At 42.4% G+C, this 11,081-nt stretch overlaps 1 long non-coding RNA gene across 1 annotated transcript; it reads left to right on the top strand.

The window, feature by feature from the left end:
- Positions 1-1,740: 1,740 nt before the first annotated feature.
- LOC142503361 (uncharacterized) lies at positions 1,741-5,327 on the top strand. The gene is made up of 3 exons (XR_012803977.1): positions 1,741-1,875; positions 2,030-2,071; positions 3,987-5,327. It is a non-coding gene; the product is annotated as an uncharacterized LOC142503361 (long non-coding RNA).
- Positions 5,328-11,081: the final 5,754 nt, after the last annotated feature.

The raw sequence follows: 11,081 nt of genomic DNA, 5'->3' as shown, positions 1-11,081 counted from the left end.
CATTTCAAAGAATATATTATATATTATATATATATATATATATATATATATATATATATATATATATAAACCTCGATCAGCACGGACAGCCGCGTTAATAGGATGCTTGTAAAACAGAAAATAACATTAACACACTTTTCCAGCTCTGCAACATTCCTTGGCTGCTGGTTTCAGACCTTGGGTGGAGCCAGAGGCTCATTAAAAGCAACTGAAAATACCTAGCCATGACGGCAGGAAAGGCCCGCTCCTCTGCTACCTGTATTGTAAATTATAGGATCAAGGCGGTGGAAATGCTTTACACCGTAGCCAATTCTGCAGAGATGCACGGTGATCCTGCCTTGTGCCACGCAAAACAAATCCAGCACCTCGGGTAGCAGGCTACTGTGTGATTAGCAACTTTCCGATTTCCATGCCGTGCTGGACAGCCAGAGGAACGGGAACAGTTTCTGCCTGGGGTCAGCAGAGCAGGTGCACAAACAAAACAGGATTTGGATAAACACAAAGATAGGTTGTTTGCCCGTTGCATTTCAGTTGCTTGATATTACAAGTTGATGCGAAGAACAGTTCGTTTTTACAAATGTACTCTGTCACTGTTTAAAGGAGGATCTTTTCTTAAACCCCCCCAGGTTGGAGGCAGGGGTCATCCAAAGCTGACCCACGTTCATTTCTGATTCGGGGACCACCAGCTTCCCGAGAAACTCGAGGTATCTTTTCTGCAGGTTGAAAAGTCCCGGTCAGGCCGGCCAATAGGAAGCCGCGAGGGATGACGTCATGGCTTTCTACTGGCCCGTAGAACATTTAAAAGCAGCCATATCGATAGTCCCAACCAAGCCCAGCCAGAACTGCTACAGGCCCCGCCTTGCGAGGTCAGTATCTCAGGAAGCAGCGGGTCCCAGGAGCAGAAAGGAACGCAGTTCAGCTCCGGAGATCCCCCGCTTCAAACCTACAGGGGGAGAATGTGCCCACGCTCTGCGTTAAGCAATGCTTTCTCTGCTCTTCAAGTAGATTTACTAAAAAAGCCACAGCACAAAAAAAAATAGGTTGAAAACCCACTAGTGCAGGGGTGGCCAACTCCACTCCTCAAGGGCCCCCAACAGGTCAGTTTTAAAGGATATCTCTGCTTCAGCACAGGTGGCTCAATCTCAGTCATTGACTGAGCCACCTTGCTGAAGCAGGTATATGCTTAAAACCAAACCTGTTGGTGGCCCTTGAGGATTGGAGTTGGTCACCCCTGCACTAGAGCAGGGGTGCGCAAACTTTTGTCTGCGCCCCCTGCCTGCTCTTTGCTTTCCTTCCCCCCCTACCCCCCCTTTACCTTTTCTCTGGTGTTTTCTGATGTCATGTGGCGTTGCCATGAAAACGCAAAATCATGTGACCCTGCCATGGTGACGCGACTCCAGAAGTCAGAGACAATGTAAGGGACTTGGAGGCCTTGTGCGCTCCCCTGTCATTTAAATTTAAAAGTTGTGGGGGAAAGCGCATAGTCTCCCCGCTCCCCCCCCCACCAAGAAAATGTTGCACTCTCCTGCACTAGAGCATTGTAATGTAATTTTTGGATACATTTAAAGTCTTCTAAATGCTTGCAAAATGTTAGTACTGTATATATTTTGTACCATATAGATTGACATTCTGTGATTTTACAATGGAGTTTGTGCAAAAAAAATTGCACTACATTGTGTAGGCAGCTAGAACGTGCAGAACCCAAAAGTGATCGTTCAACTACTTCTCCTTAGATGCAAGATCACATACAGAACATTCCGAGGTTACCCATCCCACATGCTGGAAATGTGGTGTAGGACATTTGATCACGACCGTTTAGCGGGCATTTAGCCGTCTCATCTCAGGGCTCTCTCTGCCGGCTGTTTCGCCACTGAGGTAAGCCCGTAACGTTACCCTAAAAACTCTAATCTTAACCTCCTAATACCAACACTACCCCTTACCCTAAAAACCTTAACCCCTTACTCTACAACCTCTACCCCAACTGCTAAAGCCCCCAATACTAATGCAACCCCTCATTATTTTACCTCAGATTATATGGCCTATCACTGAGGTTGGAGCCTGAGTCCTATGGGTAACTGTTTAATTCTTATAGTGTGTGGTACATGTGTCAGACTGTAGTGACTAGACAACACAGTGGTAATGAATTATAACACGCATTACATACTCATATAGCTATAATTTGTGGTGTTACATATCCTCATATGAACCAGACTCAATCTTAGAATCACTCCATACACATATATACTTAAACAAACTATACCAACAGTGCGAACGCTGCGCAAACAAATAACTTTTATCTCTGTCCGGCCTCCCAATCATGGGGCACTGGCCTGTAGATCCTGGTGTGCTAGCACAATCGTTGGAGCTCAAACTGTGTGTGTTGCAGGCCTGGTGCATCACAAAGATCAAACTGAGATGACAATATAACTGCAGTTTATATCCTTTGTGGGTTAGCTCACCCACTCCAACCTGGTGTAATTCCTGCACAGCTGGGCTCGCTAATCTCTCTCTGTAGTAGTCTCTGTCTGCCTGCCTGCTTCCCTCCGCACTGCTGAAAAAATGAGGTGCGTACCAGAGCCCTAAGAAGTGGTTCACTTTTGGTGCACTCTTATGGGATATAAACTGAATAAAACATAACTCAGCATTTAATACATCCTTTAAAATTCTGATCTACAAGAAATATAGTAAAAACATCACAAAAATGCACATGCACTTACCAGAACACCCTCCTACTGTCTCTGTACATTCTTCCTAGTTACCAATTAGATAGAGTGTAAGCTCTTTGGAGCAGGGGCTCCTTTTCCTAAATGTTACTTTTATGTCTGAAAGCACTTCTTCCCATTATGTGTTATTTGTATTTGTTATTTATATGATTATGTCACGTGTATGAGTGCTGCGAAGCGCTATGTACACTAATGGCGCTACATAAAGATATGCATACATACAAAAATAGGTCTTGGGTGAGGATTGCAATTTGATATAAACAGTAATTAGTATAACTGCTGAATTAGCATGAGAAATCAGTTTGTTATTAGTGCTAGGCGGTCAGTGAAGTGTAATAATCCCCTCACGTGCGTCATCAACATGCTGCACAGCAGCTGATAAGCTCTCTGATATCAATGTGAATGGCTCATTGATATCAAAGTGATGATTTAACTATTAGAGTATTAACCATTATAGATTTACGTTCTGTTATCTTACATGGATGTTGTGTAGGCAGCTACACAGCATCCATGAACATGAAATTAGCAGGAGCTGACCGTTCATGGGCCGGACTTAACCCAGAGGCCACCAGTTGAACGCCATGCTTTATAAACGACATTGGTTTAACTCTACTCCAAGGAGTACCACGGTCGGTCTCAAACATACACAAACAGTGTTTGTAAAGAATACGACACCCACAAATTAAAAACAATGAGACGTGTATACAACAATGCTGTAGAAATTCTTAGGACTAGATTCTAAAACTATATGAAAGAGAAGTGTGGGCAGCCATATTGATCACCTTTTCCATGTGGTAAAGCAACAAAATGAGGGAGAAGGTACTTTTGTTTTTATTATTGGATCAATAGATGTGATTAATTAAAATATTGAAAACCTGACCTAAAACAAAAAATAAAAAAAAAACTCTGCTCTCATTTGCTGCTAAACCTATATGAATAGCTCTCAACACTCCCTCATAGCAAGGGAATCTCATTTAAAAAAAAAAATACAAATACAAAAAAAAAATCACAATAACCCTCACACACAAATAGGTTTACGCTCCCAACACACTGGATGCCCCCATAATCTCTAATTGCATTTCCACCATGAAAATGAAATCTCCTGTATGTTTGGGTCAGTAGTCTGAACGGCGCTGTATTAGTTTGCATGTTTACTTGGACTGCATATTTTTAGCTGCTTTCTGGTTGATAATGGAAGTATTGGGGAGTGCTTGGAGGCAGATTCCTATTTAAAAATATTTTTTCGTGTTCCCTCCCTTTTAGAAGCGTGGATATCAGCTTACCCGTGCCCAGAAACCGTTCGGCCTGCAACTACTTTGCCTAAAGTTTTTCTTTTTATTTAAAAAGGCGGGGGTTCAAAAACTATTTTCCAGTGCTTCATTTAGAACAATTCCACAAAGCGGTTTCGCAGATAAAAGCATATTTCAGGTGTATTCCATTCTACATTTGTGAGTCTGGCATCTTCTCAGTCACCCATACATTACATATTATAACAAACTACGCAGCGTTAACATGCCTGACAGCTAAACAACATTGACTGTGACATAAGCAAAGTTCTAATTACGCAACAAAACTAATCTCTACATACACACACCGGAAAAAATAGGCACTCACAGGTGTCTATAAATAAAGTAACCAGTGATTTGACAAAGTTTCGGCTTAAACGTAACACGTTATCAAGACGAACGTTAAATCTGCCAATAAAGCACGGATTATAGATAAAGTAAATACCTGTGAGTGCCTATTTTTTTCCCCCGCAAGTCTAATTTACCCACTGTTCAGGAGCACCCATGCAAACCATTGTATTTTGGCAGGGAGCCTGCCAAGTACAGTACTGTATATAATATAGGGATATTGGGGGAGCATACATCACACAAATTAATTCCATTAACCAGATGGCTTCAGTTATTGCTATGCAGAACCTGGATGTGTAAATATGAATGTTCAGGAATCAACTGTCTTGATTACTGTAACCTCCTGCTGTCCGGCCTTCCTGCCTCTCACCTGTCTCCCCTACAATCTATCCTAAACGCTGCTGCCAGAATCACTCTACTCTTTCCTAGATCTGTCTCAGCATCTCCCCTCATGAAATCCCTCTCCTGGCTTCCGATCAAATCCCGCATCTCACACTCCATTCTCCTCATCACTTTTAAAGCTTGACACTCTTCTGCTCCTCCTTACATCTCAGCCCTAATTTCTCGTTATGCACCATCCAGACTCTTGCGTTCTTCTCAAGGATGTCTTCTTTCTACCCCCTTTGTATCTAAAGCCCTCTCCCGCCTTAAACCCATTTCACTGACTGCCCCACACCTCTGGAATGCCCTTCCCCTCAGTACCCGACTAGCACCCTCTCTATCCACCTTTAAAACCCACCTTAAGACACACTTGCTTAAAGAGGCATATGAATAGCACTGTGGATATTCTGAACACGATACATAAAGCTTGGCCCCCTGCAGACGCACTTACCAGAACTCCCTCCTACTGTCTCTGTACGTTCTCCCTACCTAACAATTAGACTGTAAGCTCCTCGGGGCAGGGACTCCTCTTCCTTAATGTTACTTTTATGTCTGAAGCACTTATTCCCATGCTTTGTTATTTTTGATTACCACATGTATTACTACTGTGAAGCGCTATGTACATTAATGCCGCTATATAAATAAAGACATACAATACAACTGTGAAGACAGGAACTTGGATTATCTGATCTCCTTCTCGCCGATATCCCGTGATTATTTTGACTTCAATACACCAGAAACGAGGAACCCGAGCATGTTGGCCCTGCTTCCTGAAATACTTACCTCCCAAGGGGATACCGGTATCTCGCTGCAGTTTTCTGCAGTGTAAGGCCTCGTCCAGGCTGGAAACAGGTGCGCTGGCGCTCCAGCGCTGCGCCCTGCTTGGCCGGGCGATTCATGGCCACCTGGGGGCACGGCCACGACGTCACAGAGCTGGTTCGCGCTCATTGGGCGAACCGCTTCCGTGACGCGCTTGCGAGCAGCAAAATCAATTTTGCTTGCTTGGCAAGCGGCTGAGCGCCGAGCAGGAGCGCCCGCCCACGCGCATTGTCGCAACGTGTCCAGTGTGAGCGCGCGCCCGCTCAGCACCATCCTGGACGAGGCCTAAAGCTCCCACGTCACATGGGCCAACAGCAAGCAGCACTGAGTGACATCAATGCTTCCTATTGGCCCGCGAGCTTTGAAAATCCACCATAATATGAACCCTGGAGTGGCTACCGGCCCATTATAGATAGGGTGACCAGATGACCTGGTTTTTCGGGCTCTGTCCCGGTTTTCTGTCCCGCTAGTGAACGACGACCGTACATGCGCCTTCGGCACTTGCCGGCTGCTGTTGCGCATGCATGATCGGAGCTTGCCGATCGCGCATGCGCAGCCGAGAAGTGCCGATATTGCATGCGCGGTCAGCAAGTGCTCTTCCCGCATGCGCAGCCGGCAAACGCGTAATTTGTCCCGGTTTTTGCCGGGACAAAATCTGGTCATCCCAATTATAGAGGCAAGTACCTCCGGGAAGCAGGGAGTCCCCAGAGCTGAAATTATATCGGGGGGGGGGGGGGGGGAATACGGCTTCGATTGCCTCTAACAATCCTGGATTAACCCGTGTGAAATTCAGTTCTGAACACACAACATCTCGGGGGATCGGGCGGTCTGTTACTTCACAAAAGGAACAGATGACCCAATGTGACACTGTAAAGACATTAAAGACAGATTCTCAGCTTTGCAGATCAGATTCAACTTTCTGGCCCCCTGTGCTTCAGCTACAGTTCAGCTGTTTCTCCCCGGCTGTCATTTCTATACATATCCGGGGAAGCACTTCATCTAAAAATAGAACAAAAAAAATACACACACAAACTTTGCCTTTTCTTTTAGCCGCAGTTCCAAACACGGCACCTCTCCATGATCAACTAAAGCTGGGTTCTCAACTCCAGCCCTAAAGACGTCACCAACAGATCAGGTTTTCAGGATATCCCTGCTTCAGCACAGGTGGCTCAATAAGTTATAGTGATGTTGAGGATTGGAGTTGAGAACCCATTAATTAAAGTGCATTTCAAACACACTGTACCTGGCCCGGAGACTAAAGACAGACAACTTCATATGAGCCATCTTCTGCATATCAACCCTGAAAACGTGCAACTCCTTCACTTCCAGAAATACCTTTGCTGGATCCTGTGTTAGTGAACTCCAAAATAAACAATGACAAATTCTGAAGCAAAAAGGCAATATTGAGCACAAAAACTTTTTTCCAAATGACATGAGAGGGAAGCAACTTGTAAATCAATATCTGGCATGTTGCTGTATGGGAATAAAGTTACAGCGTGCTACCCAACGGGACAAAATTAGCCAGAGAAATCTCTATTTCATATAACTTGTGCCCCCTAATAAATAAAATATCACCTTATTAGTTTCTTCAAAATTATTATTTATTTTTAAATCCCCCAGTTGATATTTAAAATAACTACAGTGATATGATATAGGTGACCCCCAGTGTGGAGATAGGGGTTCAGGTGAGTGCAGATAGCCAGAATGCTCGGTTTCCCATGGAGGTTAAGGACAGAAAACTGAGGAACATCCATCTTTAAATTCCAACTTCTGGGGAACAAAGTTTAAAAAAAAAAAAAAAGGAGCAATGGGGTAATAATCTTTATAAACATGCTACTAAGCAACAAGACCCGACCTATCCCGACATCGGGCTATATCGGGCGACGACTCCTAAACATAATATAAATCGCAGTTCATAGATTTAGATTTGTAAAAATACAAAATCATATCTTCAAGACATAACAAATCCAAAGTATTTAAAAAGAGATTTGGAATGGAAAAATAAATGTTTTAGTGACAGGCGGTTTCATCCCAAGCTAATTATGGCACCTAAGTGGGAGGACGATTACATCTGGTGTGACAAGGAGGCATAGATACATCGATGACATTCTCTTCATTTAGGGGGGTAGGGGTGATGCTCTTTGGATGTTTATTAAACATATCAATACAAATTCAGATGGTTTAAATTATACATGTAAGAGAAGTATGGACCAAATGGAACTTTTTGATGTGTTGATCCATGTTGAAAGTGGACAGATTGAAAACAAAAGCATAAAGAGATGGTGGAGGAAAATAATTTTATCCTGTAGAATAGCAATTATCCAAATTAGTTAAAGAATGTGCCCTTCAGTCAGTTGTCGGCTCAGAAGAAACTGTTCGAAGGTAGACATTCCAAGAACAAATCAAAAACGCGCGAGAAAACAATTTGTGGATAGAAATGTCAATACATTGGAGGAGGCCTACAGCAAGGCCTTAAATTCCAACAGAGAATTTCATCGAATATAAAGATATTTAAAAACCCCAGATAAAATAGAATCAGTTACTTTAAACACAGGGGTCTCAAATTCAGTCCTCAAGGGCCACAAACCAGCAAGTTTTTTTTGGACATCCCTGCTTCAGCACAGGTGGTTCAATCAAAGACAGCCATCTGTGCTGAAGCAGGGATATCCATAAAACCGGGTCTGTTGGTGGCTGGAGAACAGAGTTTAAGACACCTGCTTTAACACAACATATTTCAATAGCTCCAAAACTAAACAAATCACCAAAAAATCTACTCGCCACACAAAAAAAAATCTACTCGCCACCTAGTACCAAACGTGTGCTGCTGCGAGCAAATGTATAGGTTTGTCGAACACACACATATTTTTATATATATATAATTTGTCGAATTGTGTGTGTTATATAATATATATATATATATATATATATATATATATATATATATATATATATATATATATATATATATATTATATAACACACACAATTCGACAAATTATTACCTCCCCATCCTGAGATTTATACTAGAGCACCTCATTTCAAATCACAAAATAGCTCAAAGTGCTTTAAAGAAAGAGACAAAAAAAAAAAAAAGAAAAAAAAAACCAAGCAATCAGCTGGGTGCCAGACCTGCCAAGGGGCTTTTTAATTGTCTGAACTGTACAACTTGTACATATGAAAGGAAAAAGTAGTTAGACATTTGAATAAAAAAATAAAAAAAAAATAAAACAGCCAATGTATTATTTAGTAGAATACCCCCTGCGGCAAGCAGTATATAGGAACAACAAGAAAATGGAAAGTTACACTGGCAGAACATGTTAGAAACATCCAAAAATACTTTATTCAACAGTGTATCAAATAATTTGAAAGCACACAATCAAGATCCACCAGGTCCAACGTGTCTTGGTATATCGAGAAAGTGAATCCAGATTGGAGGTAATAGAACAGTCAAAATCTCCCACCAAGAAACATACTGGATATACACATTGAAGACACTATCCCCTCGTGGTCCAAGGCTGCGGCCAAGGTGAGGAGACGCTCGCTCACGAGGCGTGACGTCAGCCCAAGCAGGAGCGATTGGCTGTCCTGCTCACTGCGTGCTCACACCGGGGGCAGGAGGGGGGGGGGGCATGCAACAGACGGGAGGTGGGTGTGTCAGACTAGCGTGGGGTGTGACAGGAGTATCGTGACGTCACATCCCCTTCTCCCAAAACCACAACAAAACAAGATGGAGCTCTCAGCAATTTAATTGCAGAATTATCCATTTTGTGATGTAATTTAAGTGCTGCAATCACAACTTTAAAAGTTTTAAAACAGCACACCACCGCCGAAATTTCCACAGTGCTTGGATGTCTTAAATGCTAGATTTTCATAGGTTTGCCAGTCTGCTGTACTTTGATTGGCTCTTACCTCGTCACGTGACACGCCATTGCACCGGAAAAACTAATTTTAGCGTCTCCCCAAGCACAGCTCCGGTCCAAGCACAAGCAAGCAACAGCACCTTGGACGTGTCCATAAGGAAGGTATTTAAACGCGCCAAGCGCATCTACACCCTGGCCGTGGCCTAAAAGAGGCAGTCCAAGTGGAGGTAGATATGTTTTATATGTAGCCTTTGATTACCTTTACTGAAAACCGATTACCTAAGCTGCTGATCGATTCCTTCTCCCATGATCGATCAGCAACTATCCTGCTTCCAGGGTTCACTAAATGGCCGCCTTTCACTTTCAATCAATCCTTCCGGCAGTGTAACTCAGCAGCTACAATCTATTCTGATAAGGTAATATTATCTATTGTTACAGTTTGCAGCTCAAACTGCTGGGAATATTGGCAACAAATGATCACAAAACAGGAAAGTGTTGCAAAGATCTTGCACTGCTGGGGAGGTGGCTAAAACCTGCTACAGAAATCAAAGGACGAGCAGTATATTAAAACTAATTAGAAAGGACATTATTTAATAATAAACAGCCAATAATTTTTTTTTTAAAAACCCACGTTGGATATTACTTTGATTGCACATTTAATTTGGACAGACCCGTGTGCTTTTCGCGCATAAATCCTTTAACGGTGATTATGACGGTTTTCTGCACTATGTTACTATTCTTCTGTCCTTCCGGTTTCCTTGTTATAATGTTTTAGAATAGTGTCCCAGTCATTTAGCAATTTATATAGCGATACTGTATACATTTTCTTTTGAATTGATGTACTTGGATGGAATGGACTAGCTACTTACTCTGTATATTATCATTATTCTGAATAGTCATCCATGGGTGTATATATTAATGAGATCTGTAGAATGTGAAGTATATATTAAAGCAGCAATCCAAGCTGTCAGTTCTCTTAAAAAAAAAAATAAAAATCCCTTTAATATGTGCATTAATACAATCTATACAATGATAAGTAATTAGCTAAGTTGCCGATCGATCGGCGAAGATTCGGCTAGGGGGTTAATTAAATGGCTGTCAGTGCAGCAGAAGGGGACCAAAGATGCAAAGTTCTGTGGGGAAGATCACGTGACCAGGCAGTCACTAGATACAATTGGTGCACTGCTAGAGAGAGGGGGCAGGGCTCAAAAAGGGGTGTGCCAGAGCCGGTTTCAGAAGAGGAAGGGGGTGTGACTTTGTAAATGGTTGCTATAGAAACAAAAAGACTTGTTACATTATAATACATTAAAAAAAGGTCATTCAATAGTTTAAAAAAATGATACAAGTATTTTCTCACAGTACAGAACCGATTAAAAAAAAAAAAAGAAAGAAAAACCACGTAGGATGTTGCTCGGTCTGCAGCTTTAAGTACATGTTGGGAAATGGCGCATCGAGAATTCCTGCACATTTCTAAGCGATAACGGGGAAACACGTGATTTCAGACCCGTCCAAGACGTGCAAATGTATCACAAGTGGGATTCTTATTTACTATACACAGTACAGTGGAGGGTTTTTGTCCCTTTTCTTACCCACAGTAACTTTTTTAATTTCTGGTTAAACCCATGTACCAGCTTCATATTGCATAGCCAGTATAACCAGCCTCA

Source organism: Ascaphus truei, chromosome 10 (genome assembly GCF_040206685.1).
Source record: "Ascaphus truei isolate aAscTru1 chromosome 10, aAscTru1.hap1, whole genome shotgun sequence".
NCBI lineage: Eukaryota > Metazoa > Chordata > Amphibia > Anura > Ascaphidae > Ascaphus > Ascaphus truei.
The sequence above is the reverse complement of the archived record's forward strand: the minus strand, read 5'-3'. Positions and strand labels throughout refer to the sequence as shown.